At 41.5% G+C, this 16,717-nt stretch overlaps 1 non-coding gene across 1 annotated transcript; it reads left to right on the top strand.

The window, feature by feature from the left end:
- The first annotated feature begins 683 nt into the window (after positions 1-683).
- Positions 684-790, top strand: LOC118760521 (U6 spliceosomal RNA). Its single transcript, XR_004996829.1, has one exon. It is a non-coding gene; the product is annotated as a U6 spliceosomal RNA (small nuclear RNA).
- The last annotated feature ends 15,927 nt before the right edge of the window (positions 791-16,717 follow it).

The following is a 16,717-nucleotide window of genomic DNA, read 5'->3' as shown; positions in this document are numbered from 1 at the left end:
AAGGACCTGGTGTGACAATTGTAATACCAGATGTGAAAATGCTTTTTTTTCAATGTGAAAAGCATTAAAAAAATGAATATGGACACCACAAAATGATAAAGGCATCTATCTAACAAGAAGAAGTAATGATAATAAATGTATAGGCACAAAATGCCAGGGTACCTAGCTACATGAAAAACTGTTGACAGATCTAAGGAAGATATAGATGCCAATACAATAATAATGGGGGGACCCAAACATCCCATCAACATCAATAGAAAAATTAACAAAACAGAAACTCAACAAGGAAACAACAGAACACACCCAAACAATTAAACAAACGGACTTAAATAATATCTACAGAACCTTTCATCCTACAGATGAAGAATATACTTTTTCATCAGTACATGAAACCTTCCCCAGAAATGATTACATTACAGGCCTCAAAACAAGCCTCAGCAAATTTGAAAAGATCAGAATCATACCATGCATGTTCTGAGACTATCATGGACTGAAACTGAAGACCAACAAATCAAATACCACAGAAGATAAGCAAACGCCTGGAGACTGAACAACATGCTGCTAAATAAATGATAGATTATAGAGGAAATTTTTTAAAAACTACTCAAATCAATAAAGGCATCAGCACAACATATCAAAACTTGTGGGATATAGTCAAGGCAGTTTCAAGAGCAAAGTTTATTATGCTCACTTTGGCAGCACATATGCTGAAATTGGAATGATATAGAGAAGATTAACATAGCCCCTGTGCAAGGATGACACGCAAATTCATGAACCTCTCCATATTAACAAAAAAAGAGGAAAATTTATTGTAAATATTGCCTTGTCAAGAAGCTAGAACAGCATCACATAAACAGGCTAAACATACATCTGAAGCAGCAAGAGAAACAACACTAAAATAATCCAAAGATCATGAGGAAAAAAAGAAATAATCAAGATAAGGGAGGAAATAAGCCAAATAGAAACCAAAAGAATGATACATAGTATCAATGAATCAAAGAGTTGGTTCTTTGAGAAAATCAACAAAATAGATCCCCCACTAGCCCAAATAATCAAAAATGGAGGGAGAAGATATGGATACATAGGATAGGAGATGAAGGAGGAAATACAATAAATGGTACTTCAAACATACATAGAATAATCAGGAACTATTGCAACCAACTATAAGCCAACCGAGCAGAAGAACTAGAAGAAATTGATAGATTTTGAGGTACATACAAGCTATCAAAATTGAATTATGAGGCAATTAAAATCTAAATAGACCAGTAATCAGGATGGAGATAGATTCAGTAATTAAATCTTTCCCAGCAAATAAAACCCTGATAGAATGGCTTTACTATTGAATTCTTTTTTTTTTGATGCAAAAATATAACACAATTAGAATTTATTTATCTGTATACATGCAAATCAGATTTAAGAGCACTTTTAAGATTAATCATAATACAGTATATGCTACATTAAGTGTAAGTAAAGAATTTAAGTTTTATGAATTCAACAAACATTGTTTGATCATTTCCTTGATCATTGAATTCTACCAAATTTTCCAAGAAGAATTTACCCCAATCCTCCACATGCTATTCAAAAAAAAATAGGAAGAGGAGCTAATCCTTCCAAACTCTTTTAATGCAGCCAACATCGCCTTAATACAAAAGCCAGATAGAGACACAACACATAAAGAGAACTACAGACCAATTTCCCTCATGAACACTGACACAAAAATTCTTTTTTTTTAAGATTTATTATTATTGGTAAGCTGGATATACAGAGAGGAGGAGAGACAGAGAGGAAGATCTTCCGTCTGATGATTCACTCCCCAAGTGAGCCCCAACGGGCCGGTGCGCGCCGATCCGAAGCCGGGAACCTGGAACCTCTTCTGGGTCTCCCACGTGGGTGCAGGGTCCCAAAGCTTTGGGCCATCCTCGACTGCTTTCCCAGGCCACAAGCAGGGAGCTGGATGGGAAGTGGAGCTGCTGGGATTAAAACCGGCGCCCATATGGGATCCCGGGGCACGTTCAAGGTGAGGACTTTAGCCGCTAGGCCATGCCGCCGGGCCCCACAAAAATTCTTAACAAAATATTAGCCAACAGAATCTAGCAATTCATCAGATAGCTCACTACCTGGACCAGGTGGGATTCATCCCTGGCATGCAGGGATGGTTTAACATATGTAAATCAATGATATTCACCACATAACATAACAAATTAAAGAATAAAAACCTTGTAATAAAAATTAAAAAAATCTTTAAAAGTTGGGGTGGGGGGGCGGCCGGCAGCGTGGCCTAGCAGCTAAAGTCCTCACCTTGAATGTGCCGGGATCCCATATGGGCAATGGTTCTAGTGGTTCTAGTCCCGGCAGCTCCGCTTCCCATCCAGCTCCCTGCTTGTGGCCTGGGAAAGCAGTCGAGGATGGCCCAAAGCCTTGGGAGACCTGGAGGAGGTTCCTGGTTCCTGGCTCCAGATCTTCACAGCACCGGCCATTGCGCTCACTTGGAGAGTGAATCATCGGACGGAAGATCTTCCTATCTCTCCTCCTCTCTGTATATCTGACTTTGTAACAAAAATAAATCTTTTTTAAAAAAGAATAAAAACCATATGATCATCTCAAGAGATGCAGAGAAAGCATCTGAGAAACTCCAACACTACTTCATGCTAAAAAAAAAAAAAAACCTAATTAAGAAAAGCATAGAAGGAACATTCTATAATACAATCGAAGCAATTTGAGAAAACTCCAATGCCAGCATCATACTAAATGAGGAAAGACTGGAAGCTTTTCTACTAAGGTCTGGAACTAGACAATGATGTCTACTTTCACTACTAGAGACCATTATGCTCAGTGAAATTAAGCCAATTTCAAAAGAACAATATCTTATGTTCTCTCTGATATAAGGCAAACTTCATGCAAAATACAAGATCAATAGATTGACAGCCAAACATGTATATTCATATATTCTCACAGATGAACTGTGTAATGGACACTAGCATACTGGGAAATGGAGATATATTGCAGTAGGGCTCTTTACTCTCAAATAAAAGGAGAACCTCCCGATGAAACTATAAAACATACCTTGACAACAGGATACCAGACTATCTACCATTGTCTACACCTACAATGCCACTTAAATAAAAGAGTGTTAGATTTGTGACTTTTGAATCTTATGGTACAATTCCACAGGGTCTGGGATTTCCCTCCCCCAAAACTCCCACCTCCTGACTGATTTTCTCCATATTATTACCATAGTATAACCCTTCATAAGCAGTCATAAGTCCATCATCTGAATATGTCCAACAGTTTCATTGGGAGTCCATCTTTAATTTGGAAGTAGGGATGCACACTGCATTGTATCTTCACATCTGAATATGATAGTCTCTATATGCATATCACTATATATCCCCTTAAATGAGAAGGCATGAAACAAAGTCAACAATAGGTATGAAGTTAAAATAAAACCGTTTCTAGCACCCTGGAGTCGAAAAATGTGACACTGAATAGCCAATTCATAGGTGAAATAAAAAGAAAACACAAAAGCCTCTTGGGAAAAATGATGCCACTGTGCAATCCATGAGCCAGTGATGAATTCTACAAGAGAAAAGAAACTATTTGAAAGAAATGGAAATAGCAACAAAAACATCAAAGTGCATGGAATGCAGCAAAAACAGTATGGAAAGGGTTATTGATCTTACAATTTGCATGAAGACTGCCTTATATCAGAGAATATATGGTATTTGTCCTTTTTGGATTGGCTTATTTCATTGAGCATAATAGTGTCTACTTGGGACCATCTAGTTGCAAATGGTATAATTTCGTTCTTTTTAGTGGCTGAATAATATTCCATGGGATAGATGTACCAGTTTCTTTAACCACTCCTCTTTGTATCTTTGTATGGGCATCCTGATTGTTTCCATGTCTTTGCTATATTACGTGTAGCGATAAATATAGGATTACACATTCCCTTTTCATATGTAGTTTTCATTTCCTTTGGTTATATTCCTAGGAGTGTGATAGCTGGGTCATATGGCAGGCTTATTTGCAATTCTCCTAGCACTCTCCATACTGATTTCCATAGTGGTTGTATGAGGACACTGGCTTTAATATTTGCTAAGATTGGCACTGGGCAAAAGTTGAGTCTACCCCTCTGAGAAGGAATACTAGATAGCCTGTATGATGCACTATAAATCTTAAAAGATCTTCACATGAGAGCTGAGAAATATAGGTTAGTAAGCTGTGTCAGGAAGGCCTAGAAATTAGTTACAGTACAATCTCCTCCCTCCCCCAGAAGAAATGAAACATGCTTTAAGAAGAGCTGGTAATCAGCAACAGCCAGAAGTTCGGAAAAGGCAGGCAGCAGCTTCACAGAGAAAGGTTGTCCTGCATAGTAGGCAATGAAGTATAGCAGAGTCTCATACGTGAGACATACATCTCTGCAGACAGAGACATGTGCAATTCGAGAATATTCTGTCATTGGCCAAGTGCAAGATCACAAGAAACCTGAAAACAACAACCAAATCTTAGTATGCAAAGGCATTAAGTATGATATTAAACCAAAGCAAGAATCTAGGGTCTCTGGCAAAAGAGAATGGGTAATAGATAATCAGCTTTGAGGTAAGATAGAAAACTCAGAGGTTGGTCATAGAAGACAGAAGGAATCTATTAGGAATGAAGCAGAATCTGCAGACTCTCAATTATACCACATCAATAACTCACTTTCAGGACACTGATCCTTTCCATCTCTCTTCATTAGACACTTGATGGAGCTTAGAGCCTTGCTGGATGGGATGGAGTGGAGTTCTGGGCCTAATGCTGGGCTGTGGGGAAATGAGGGACGAGAAGGCATGAAGTTAATCAGCCCATTAAAGGGCTTGAAGAGTATAGGAGTACTCCTATAACCAGAGGAAAACTATAAGGAAACTTCAGGTTATTTTGTACGTCACCCACCACTCTTACCTAGGGATCCAGAAGTACAATTCTTTCTCGTTCTACAGTGTCAGCAGGCACTCCTCAGAGTGACAGATGGGGAAAACATAACCATAACTATTCCAAAATTCTACAATGGGAGAGCTGAGGAGTTCATCCTCTGACATATGAAGATGGGAAACCTGAGACCCAATCAAGATCACATGATGATTTAATCATAAAGGTTTAGTTTTCCTGACTCCCAACCCAACCTTCTTTTCACTACATTCCAAAGATGAATATTCCAACACCCACACAGTCAGAAGATGGCTTTATGGAAGTCCAATTTCCATGTATGTCTTGGACAACCAAGTTTATTTATCTCATTTAGTTTTAAAAAACATATTTATAGATACGGATAAAGAGGGAGTAGGAAGACTTCAGCAGCCACCACACATAATAAATTGCTATTCCTTTCAAAACTGGATTGACTTGGTCATTTGAAAAATAAAGGAAATACCTACAAATGCAACCACACCACAAAGTGTGCTATATTTAGCGCATTTCAGTAGCATTTTAATATCAAAATTCCAATATTTCCCCGTTGCTATAGTTATGGCACCTGGTTAAATCAGAGTTCAGCAGCTGTGGGCAATGCTAACCATGCTTCCAGCCAACTTTGTGCTTTGTTCTTATGCAGGCTGAGGAACATGGTAGAAAATAGTCACGTTTTCTCTTACTCCCTCACAAAAGCACTGCCTCCTAACTAGTTTCGGTTACACAACATCCTAACTCCTTACCTGGCACCAATACAACTAGATTTCTAAGTCTCAAGGCATTGACTTGATCATGCAATCAACTCAAGATCTATAACTGGGAGTTATGTGTTCACAACATGCTAGTGTACAAAACTGTCATCTGTCTAGAATAGGTGGATGCTTGTGTGTTAATTACATTTGCAAACATGCATTTGAAGATTCCGGAATAGGAAAAAATAAAGTTTTTTAAATCCAGTCATTACTTTCGTCTGTGTCTTTCAGTTTGTTAATTTCTATTTTGATATGCTTTGATTTAAGCTTTTTTAAAAAAAAAACTTGCTTTTCACTAGTTGTCTTAGGCAGACTTTTTTACCTTCTCTTACACAACCTTCTGTTTCTTTGAATAGTGATGTGCTCTTTAAATGTTATCCTGAAAAATTATGGCTCATAATACATATACATGAAATGAATTTTCAAGGTTCTGGCAATACAATCAATACAGTATAAATTATGGCATGGATTTGTAATGGACAGTGCGAGAACAGGGTGGATTTCATAGCCCAGTCAACCACCTAGAGCCGAATTGGGTGTCATTTTGCATAAGGAGACAAAGGCAAGGGAAAGCACTGAGCTGGGAGTAAACTCATTTCTGACTCAGTGAACTGCAGCATAATGGCATTCTACAGGTTCCACCCAAGACAGGTCTGGGTAGCCCTCAGACCTGGTGGTCAGCATATCAGGAACTCCAATAGTGGTACGTCAGGCACCATTTTGTACACTGTGGCAAAAGCTTTAGAACTGCAGGGGACAACAGTGAACTGCGCATGGGCTGAGCTCACGAGAACTCACTGAGTTCCATGGATTGCACTGGTCCGGCAGGAAAATAATACCGACTGTGGCATCGTATGGGTCAAAATAGGTCCATGTAGCACCTAGACCTAATGTCCAACAGGGTCCAACAAGATCAGCGTCATCAACAACATAGCTATATAGGACACCTGCTGTCTCTCTAATTCTCGGACCTGCTCCAACAAGAAGGAGAAAGGCTGTAGAGACAACAGTGCAGCCTCAGCATGATATCACAGGGGCTGGAGATTGGTGAGCCAGGAACATAAAGACCCAGACCTGGAGAAACCTGCCCCAAGGAGAAGACTCTGCTAACCAGAAGTACAATGACCAAGAGCAAAAGAAGACACAAAGGCACAATGAATATTACTGAAAACTCCCCTGCAAAGGAGCAAAACCCTATGCCAACCTCAGAGTTAACTGAGGAAGACATCGAGAAAAGGGGGGATGCAGAATTCAGAAAACTCATTTTAAAGCTTCTGATCAACAATGAGAAGCACATGCAAGAGTTCAAAGAATTTAAGGAATACTTTACACAAGCAATAGCTGCAATAAAGCAAATCAAGGCTGATATATCAAAAATGAACAACACAGTAGAGCAAATTAAAAGTACAGTGGAGAGTCTCCAAAATAGAATGAAGCAAGCAAAAGAAAGAATCTCAGAATTGGAAGATATTTCCTGTCATCAAGGAGAAGGAAACAAAAAGCTGGAAGCAAAGCTGGATCAGGCCAAAAAAAGTATTTCAAGAATTGAAAGACACTATTAAGAGACCAAATATAAGAGTTATAGGACTCCCAGAAGGTACAGAAAGAAAAGCTGAGTTTGCAAATGTATTTAATGAAATAATAATGGAAAATTTCCCTAATCTAGAGAAAGAATTGGGAAACAAGATCCAGGAGGGGCACACAACTCCCATCAGGCTTGATCAAAAGCGATCTTCACCAAGACATACGATAATCAAGCTCTCTTCAATTGAACATAAGGAAAAGATCCTTAAACGTGCACATGAAAAAAAAAAATCAATTGACATATAAAGGAATGCCAGTTAAACTCACAGGAGATCTGTCACAGGAAACTCCACAGGCAAGAAGAGAATGGAGTGACATATTCCAGATTCTAAAAGAAAAAAAATGTCGGCCTAGGATAACATATCCAGCAAAGCTTTCTTTTGTCTTTGAAAATGAAATAAAATTCTTCCACAGTCAAGAAAAGCTAAAAGAATTTGCCTCTTCCAAACCTGTCCGACAAATGATACTTCAAAATGTTCTCTTGACAGAGAAGAGGAATAGCACCCACCAAAACCGAAGGCAAATGGGAAGAACATTCCAGTAAATTGACAACAGAAGACTAAACCAATGAACAACATATTCCTAAAATGACAAGACCAAAGTAACACCCATGCATATTAAACTCTGAATGTAAATGGCTTAAGCTCAATCAAATGTCATAGATTAGTAGACTGGATTTAAAAACAAAACCCATCTGTTTATTGTCTGGAGGAGACACACTTCAACAAAGATCAGTGGAAACTATATCACATGGGTTTTGATGTTTTCTGTTGGTTTCATTTCTTCAAAACACTTTCTTCTGATTAAATCATTCAATGACTCCTAGATCATACAGTTGCATCATTTTCTGCAAAAAGGTTCTTGATTTTCACTTCTTCAGCTACACGTTAGTCATTTAGTAGCATGTTATTTAACTTCATAGTGTTGTTCATTTCTTTTTTCTTCCTGTTGTTGCTTTTGTTCTGTGGCTTTTCATTTAAGGGGATGTATAGTAGCTGTGTAATGGAGAGTGTCATATCTAGTAACATGTCATTTAACTTCATGGCATTTTAAATTTCTATTTTCTTTCTATTGTTGATTTTGAATCATGACTTTTCATTTAAGGGGATGTACAGTAGCTGTGAAATGGAGACTAACATCGGATGTGAGGATACAATGTAGTATGCATTTCTACTTCCAGACAAAGATGGACTTACAATGAAACTGTTCACTATATCTTGACAATAGGATGCCGGACTCTCTGCCATTGTCCATGCCTGCAATGATGGGCATATGACTGTGTATGAAAAACTGTACTTTAGTAATGATATAGAGGAACTAGGTGGGGGGGGAGGGAATTTGAGAGGGGATAAAGGAAATCCCAGGAGTCTATGGAATTGTATCATAAAATGATAATAATAATAATAAGATGTAAAATAAATAAATAAATAAAATGAGTGAGCGTTGCTATTGTAATCTGGTTGTTTGTGATGATACTGAGTCCCATGTTAGATTAACTCTCCAAAGCCGCTTAGATTCCTTGATTTTGTGACTTCAGCTGACCACGAAAATGTAATAGGGCTGGTAAACTCCCTATGCCAACTTTGAGCTTTTTTGTTTGTAGGAGATCCCAACGTTTCTAGAATCACGATCACCTGTGGTGCTTGTTAAACTAGAGTTCCAAATTCCACATGTTCCAGCAGAATCTGTGTGACTGAGGACCAGAATTACAGGTTCTAATAACCACTAAATTTGAAGCTATGGATCAGGAGAGAGTTAGACGTGTTCTTTTTGAGACTGAGAACACAGCTGTCTCCAACATCACTATCCTTTGACAAGGTGGAGAAGCACACCCTAAACCCACCAAATTAGGCTGAAGGTTACTTGGTATTGTCCACTTCTCCTAAACTCTCCTCACTGGAGTTTCTAACATTCCATTTTGCTGCTTTTCCGCGTAGGGCCCTACATAGTAGCCTAGCAGCTAAAGTCCTCGCCTAACATGCACCAGGATCCCATATGGATACCAGTTTGTATCCTGGCATCCCTGCTTCCCATACAATCCCCTGCTTGTGGCCTGGGAACGCAGTCAAGCACGGCCTAAAGCGTTGGGACCCTGCACCCATGTGGGAGACCTAGAAGAAGCTCTGGCCGGGCTCCTGGCTCTGAATCAGCTCAGCACCGGCCATTGTGGCCACTTGGGGAGTGAATCAGTGGATGAAAGATCCTCCTATCTATCCTCCTCTCTGTATATCTGACGTTCCACATAAAAAATAAATCTTTTACTAAAAAAAAATGGGCCATAGTGGAGGTAGATGCACAGTAAATCAAAGATTATAAAAATTAAAATGTATGATGATGGAGTTAAACTGAGGGGAAGTGGGGTAAAGAGAATCTAGAAGAACAGCTAAATTACATGTAAATCTAAATAGAATGAGTATGGTCAGAAACAGCTTCCTACAAGTAAGGAGCTACTCATACAAAATTAAAAAGACTGGATAGGAGTGAGCAAAAGGAAGAAGAGGGAGAGCAGCCCTGGCAAATGGAACAACAGTGACAACTGTAGTACTTACTGAACAAGCCTAAACAACTAGTATTCACTAAGTCAAACACTCAGTCACTCAATTAGATTTTAATCAAAATAATACAGGCAGCTGGGTGTGGACACACAGCTATGCATTATGTTCTGTGCATGCGTGTTTGCCAACAGAATTGGTAGTTTTCCAGTACATCATACAATGCTGAGTAGGAAGTGGGAACATCGTGGTAACCCTCCAGAAGAGCACAAGGAAACAATCAAGACCCTCATGAAAGAGTATTCACTATACCACTCAGTAAGCCTTTTAGTCATTTCTTCATCATGGTCCAGGCTCTAATGATATTGGTTGACTAGTCAGCTCCTGTTCTTTGAGCAAAATTGCCTTAAGGACAGCAGCGCTGGCTGGCTGTGAAACATTGAAGAGTCTGCCAAGTGTTTACCACTTTATTAATTTAAAGATAGAATTTAATTATCCTCCCCTTGAATCTGGATGGATCTTCAGTGACATACTTCACCAGGGATGCCGTGGATGTGACATTCAGGACCCTCAGATGCTGGATCTTAAGAGGCTATATGTCTTCCACCCGGGTCACCACAACTTCAACACTTGAAGCCCCAAACATTGTGAAAAATCCAAACACCTAAAACCACCATCCTGGTGAGAGGAGTGTACATACACTAATTGACAAAGCCAGCTTAACCTAACCTTCCAGCCAGCCCTGCCAGAGTATCAGATGTGATGAGATCTCAACAGCAGCCCATCAGCCAAATGATTGCTGCTGGGTAACCTGTGTTCATCACAAAAATCACCCAGCTGAGCCCTGACTGAATTCCTGAATTGTGGAACATAGGGTGCTTATGGCACTGAGCCACTAAGATTTGAGAGTGGTTTACTGCATGACAAACAAGCAGAACACAGCCTTAGCCACTCCTGGATCAATGTTGCTGACATTGTGTCTGACACACAGTTTGACTTTCAGAAACAATTCCTGAAGTGAAGTAATGGGTGCTGGATAGAAGGATAGGGAAAGCAACAGAGACAGATAAAGATGACTTCGAAGTTGCAGTTGATAACTTCATATAATTGAATAGAAAGTTCTAAATAAGATTGCAACTACTCTGGGAAGATAACCAAATCAGACACTTAAATTCTCCTAAAGGGGAACAGAAACAATCTACTCGTTGTGCTATATGTTCCTAATCATAACGTTCAGCTCTCCAACAGCTGTCTCTTTATTCAACGATCTCAAGGCTTTTTAAGCTCCTTTGGTATAGACTCACTCCAGCTATAATTAATACACTTATCCTTTTCTTCACTGTAAGACCTTGGCACTTTCTCTGAAGTGGTTAACTAAAAATGGTGAGCCAAAAATTCTGAAAAAAAAGATAATAGTTATCAAAATTAAAGGATTTCCAAGTTTGGCTTGAGAACCAGAAGCACCTTACAAAAGACACGCACAAACTATGCCTCCTCGTGGAACTTTGAGAACTTGGATTCCAAATGTGACTAGATTTTACTTCCCTTACCTTTAATTGCCTGAAGTTTAGACCTAAATTCAATCTATTGTTTTCTGCTTCCTGGGAAGCAAGTCACAGCTGAAAGGAAAGCTGGGGAAGCACTGGCTGGGTTGGAAATCTGAATCTTGGCATGACTCTTAGGAATTTTCTTTTCCATTTTATTCACCTCTTCCTGACTCTGATATTATCAGTAATTTCCCGAGACAGAGAAAACCCAGACTCTCTCAAAGAGTTCAACTACCTGCCTCAGCGGAATCCAAAATGGGGAGACTAGCTGCTCCATAGCAACTCTGCTCCTGTGTTTGTGTCCAAGGAAACACACAAAGAAAGCACACTGGCAAGCCCCTTTCACTTCTGCTTTCCTCTAGTTGGCCAAGAAGCAACATCCATGGTGATCTGGGTAGCCCATGCAAACTCTGGAACAGATAGGACACTCTTAGAGCCAGGGCATAGGCAGCAAAGAAAGAGAAAACTCAAGACACTTTTGGTGTATTCAAATACATGTGCTAACCAATACCAACAAAACACATGATGTGCTGTGTAAAACACAGGGTGTTAAAGCAGATTTATTTTATTTTTTTCAGCAAGTTCTGGATTTTGGAAGCTCAATGATAGTTTCCAAACGGCACAAACATTAAAAAAGAAAGAATCTGGCCTTCTCTGCCTTACATTGCTCACCTGCATTCCTCTGGCTCCTCCCAAACCTCATCTGAGTTCCTACTAAGCTTTTGAGAGTTATTTTAAAGACATTTTTTAAAAATTTGTTTGGGTTCGGGCCTTGGGTTTGGGGCAAGTGCTGCTCCTCACAGTGTGGCAGCTGTGGGGGGGTGCCCCTGCCGGGTCAGACCCAAATGCTGGGGGCTCACGCCAAAGACACTGCCACAAGGCAGTGAACGAGTCCTCAGCCTCACCCAGGACCCAAGAGAGCTCTTTCCTCAGGGTAAGTACGCCATGAGGGAACTTGGGAACTGGGTTAAAATTCCTAGCTCCACCCAGCTGCTAATGTCTTGCGGCTAGGTGAGTTTGGGAGGGGTTTGGGCCTTGGGTTTGGGGGCAAGTGCCACTCCTCACAGTGTGGCGGCTGTGGGGGGTGCCCCTGCCGGGTCAGACCCAATGCTGGGGGCTCACGCCAAAGACACTGCCACAAGGCAATGAACAAGTCCTCGGCCTCACCCAGGGCAGCCAGTGCACCATGTGGTGCAAGGCTTTGCCTGCTGGCCGCCCGGTGGCCAGCTCTGGGATTTTTAAAGATATGTTCGCTGCCTGGGGACACCCATGACTAAGTCCAATTTTAGTGTAGGTGAGTAGTGAATCTTGGGTGATTCCCAGTGACAGGGTCATGGAAGGTTTAGGCATGCGGGGGGACTGAAACCTGGTGGTTTGGAGGGAAGTACCCAGGAGACAATTACGGTTAGTCAGATACACCAACCCAATTCGGAATACAGAAATGGCCTGTTTGCCTAGAACATCACTGATCGTCACACACCAGCCCACACCAATACTATGGATGGGGGCCTCTTTGGCAGTGATGGGTACCATTACCCAACTGTTTGGTGGAGTGGTGGAGTGGTCACATTTGGCAGGGTCAAGACTGTATCCAGCACATGAGAAACTTGGTCTGGGGATAGACTCTATGGGGTTGTATGGGCCCAACCCTGTGGAAATACAAGTTCCCCTATTTGGACACCCCAACAGGGTTGAGGTTCCCACCAAGGGGCGCGTGTGCTAGAATGGGGGCTGCGTTCTATCTAGGAAACAGTTGCAGTCACCCGAGGCACTAGTGTGGGCTGGGATTGGATGCACCAGGCCAGTTCAGACCCCAACACCATCTGGTGTCATGGAGAACCAGGGTTGATGTAGGACTGACTAGGCTGGGTCTCAACCCCCTACTGAGCCATGTGTGAGCTGTATGTGGGTATGGACGAGCCATGGCTGGGCTGAAACATCCAACAACAAGAACCAGAATGGGGTGAAAGCCAGCCAGGAAAAGCCACTCTTCCTGCTAGGACAGGAGGTGAACTGAGTAGGGTTGGCTCAAGGACCCCCTGGTATGCGCAAAATCTGGCATTGGGAGGGGTTCTGATGGAGGAGCCTGGGCAACTCCTCTGGCAGGACACAGTCCCTGCAGGTAAGCGCAAGAAGCATGATAGGAAACAGCCCAGAATAGGCCATGGAAAGTTTCCCACTGGCACACATTCGGCACGGGTCAGGGGAAGACCAGGCTGAATCAGTTCATGTCATCCACTGGCAAATCCGAACACCAGAACAGAGTGTGGGTTGAGCCGGGTTTGGTTGTGACAAAACCAGTACACATTATGGAATGCCAGGGTGAGGTTGCCTGTACTGGATTTGACTGTAGCACCCAACCAGCACACGTGAGATCCAGGAAGGGAGGGGCAGAGCTGGCAGGGGGATTAAGGGGCTGGTCCCCTCGCCGGACAGCTACTCCCACTGGAGAGCGTGGGCTGGGATGGGGACAGACCAGACTAAGCAAGGCTGCAACACCTGTGCGCTGCATGTGGACTGGATCAGGGAAAATCCAGGCTGGGCTGATTATTCCTGCTGGTGCAAGCATAAATTAGAGCGGGTGAGGGATGTTTGGGCTTGCCCACAGCATCAGCTGGCAGAGGCTGGCACTGGGGACTAATTCTGTCAAGTCAAATCACAGAACCACCTAAAGTGTGCATAAACCGGGACTGAGAGAGACCTGGGAGGGAAAAAGTGGGTTCCCCCTTCCCGGGTCACTAGTCCCGCGGAAGGGCATGAAAACTAGGACGGGGCTGAGGTGGCTAGACAGAGAGGCACTCAACAACATCCGTGAGGGCTGGATGGTTGAGTTGGTTAGATGGAACTAAGCTTTAATACCCACTGACAAGTACAAGAGCCAAATGGGATGGGGGATAGACTGGTCTACTGCTACACATACTGGCAAATTGGGGTAGGGGGTGGGCCTGATGGGGGTTATTGTGGGTCGCCCCGACTAGGCTGCAGCTCCCACTGGTTGATGTAAGGGCCGAGTATGTGCTGGGCAGAACCAGACTGGACTGCAACACCCAATGGTTCCAGAGCAACTCGGGACTGAAAACAGAACCAACCCAGCAATTGAAACCACCAGCTGATCGGGGTGATGGACTGTGCCAGGCCCTGTGCTTGCTAGAACATACAAGAATCTGGTCTGGGAATACCTCAAGGTTTCTTTGGAGATCTCCTCAATCGAACTGCTGGACTCGGAACTCTAACCAAGAAAAGACAGAAGACAGAACAGGTCAATCATTCATCTCAGCTATATGTTGGCAGTGAAATATGGGGCAAACGGAGACTTTATGATGGACCATATCAATCAGTGGATGACCTCATTGAGCGAAACTGGCAGCGATTCATAACTGGAGAACTATTAAAACCACTTGAGCAAATATCTCAGAGCATGCCCCACATCCGGGACTTGGGGTGGGCGGGAAACCGGGTGGGGCTTCTCCCTCAATATCCCCCTTTACCTCAGATACATGATGGAAACAATATGGACATAATAGTATTACCCACGTCCCTATACCCCCTGAACCTTTTTTTTTTAACCACAATTAACTATGTAAAGATTGTCAACAACAATACAATAAAATAAAATAAAATAAAAATACCTTTAAAAAAATTTGTTTGAAAGTCATTTACAGAGAGAAGAATAGGAGAGCTACAGAGATCTGTCACCCACTCATTCACTCCCTAGAAGTGTAACATCTAAAGCTGGGTCAGGCTGAAGCCAGGAGCCAAGAGCTTCATCTAGGACTCCCACATGTGTGGCAGGGACTGAAACACTTGGTCATCTTCTGTTGCTTTTTCAAGTACGTTAATAGGGGGATGGATCAGATGTGGAGCAGCTAGGACTCAAATGAGCAGCTGTATAGAATGCCTGTGGCAAGTGACAGCTTAACCCATTATGCCACAACGCTGGCTCGAGCTTCTGAGAGTTTAGAAATGAGAAATCAATGGCCTTCTTATTCAAATACTTGAAGACAATGTTATACAGACTCACAGGTGCAAAATGCAGATACACACAAATCAAGAAGCAGTGAACTTAGAGTCAAAACGTGGACTCTAGTCTTGCCTTTGCTGTTAATTCTGTTGTCCTAGACCAACCCCTTTCCTTCTGAGTTTAAGATTCCCATCTGCAAAAAGAGCACAGACAGACAGCATTTAAGGGCTCTATGTTCCAAACACAATTCAATAACTATTATCCAAGGATAATTATTACAAGTATGGCTGCTCTATGGGTTGCTCTACCTTCATATTTGTGGATAGCTCTGTTACTGATTAATGTCTTCCTTGGTTAATTATGGATTTACTGCCATTTCAACATTTTGTTTATATTCAGAAGTATCCTTGAAAATCCATGCATTTACCTACCTCTCATGCTGTGAAAGAAGTCTTAGAGGCCAATACCTTACATTATTCTCAGAGAACTAATAGCTGAAGGACACAGGTTCTGATTTGAGTACTAACGCCCAATTACCACATAATAGAGCTCTCACATTAAATGTCCACTATGTACAAATATTATCCATGGATTATTCTAATCCTTACAGCAGCAATAAAGGTAATAATGCACTAAGTTGTTGATGAGACACAGACACTGTTCTGGACACTAAAATATACCATCTCTGACAGTAAATATTGCACAACACCTATCAGGCCCTTGTGTAAGCAATTCTTCTATATGAATTTCTACAATATGAAACCCAACTTTGTGAGAGAATAGATATTGTTAACCCTAAGCTACAGATGAGGAAACCCAGGCAGAAAAAGGTTAAGTAACTTGATTAAGGTTATAAAAGTTAATCAATAACACAACCAATAATGGAATCCAGACATTGTGACGCAAACAACTCAAGAAAAAAAGATAATGGCCCATAACTGTAGAGATGTTTTCAGCACTGAATTAATTGACAAAATAACCTCAAAATTCTTTTGGATTAAAACAACAGTAGTTTATTTCAAGCTGTGCTAAACAGTGGAGGTTCCATAAAGGAGACGACTCTGTTGCCATAGCAGGGAAAGAGAGCACATGAAGTTGGCACAATTGTTCATCTTTGCTGCAGTCCATGGTGACACAGGACATTTTCCTTCTTCGATCATTGGCCAGCCCTAATAGCATGGCTCCACATAACAACAGGAGTCTTGGAAGCTTGTCTTTAATGTTTCCAGAAAAAAAGACTGAGATTATAGCAAATACTAGTACTGGCTAACACAAACTGGAAATGTCACAACTGGAAGTTGAATGTTTATTCAACTAAATGCTGAACTCCACACCTAAAGGAAATCAACATTTTTTTTCCTTTGTTTTTTTTTCTTTATTTTTTAAAAGATTTGTTTATTTTGATTGGAAAGTCAGATAAATACAGAGAGGAGG

This window comes from Ochotona princeps, chromosome X (assembly GCF_030435755.1).
Source record: "Ochotona princeps isolate mOchPri1 chromosome X, mOchPri1.hap1, whole genome shotgun sequence".
Lineage (NCBI taxonomy): Eukaryota > Metazoa > Chordata > Mammalia > Lagomorpha > Ochotonidae > Ochotona > Ochotona princeps.
Note: the sequence above shows the minus strand (reverse complement) of the source record. Positions and strands in the feature narration are given on the sequence as shown.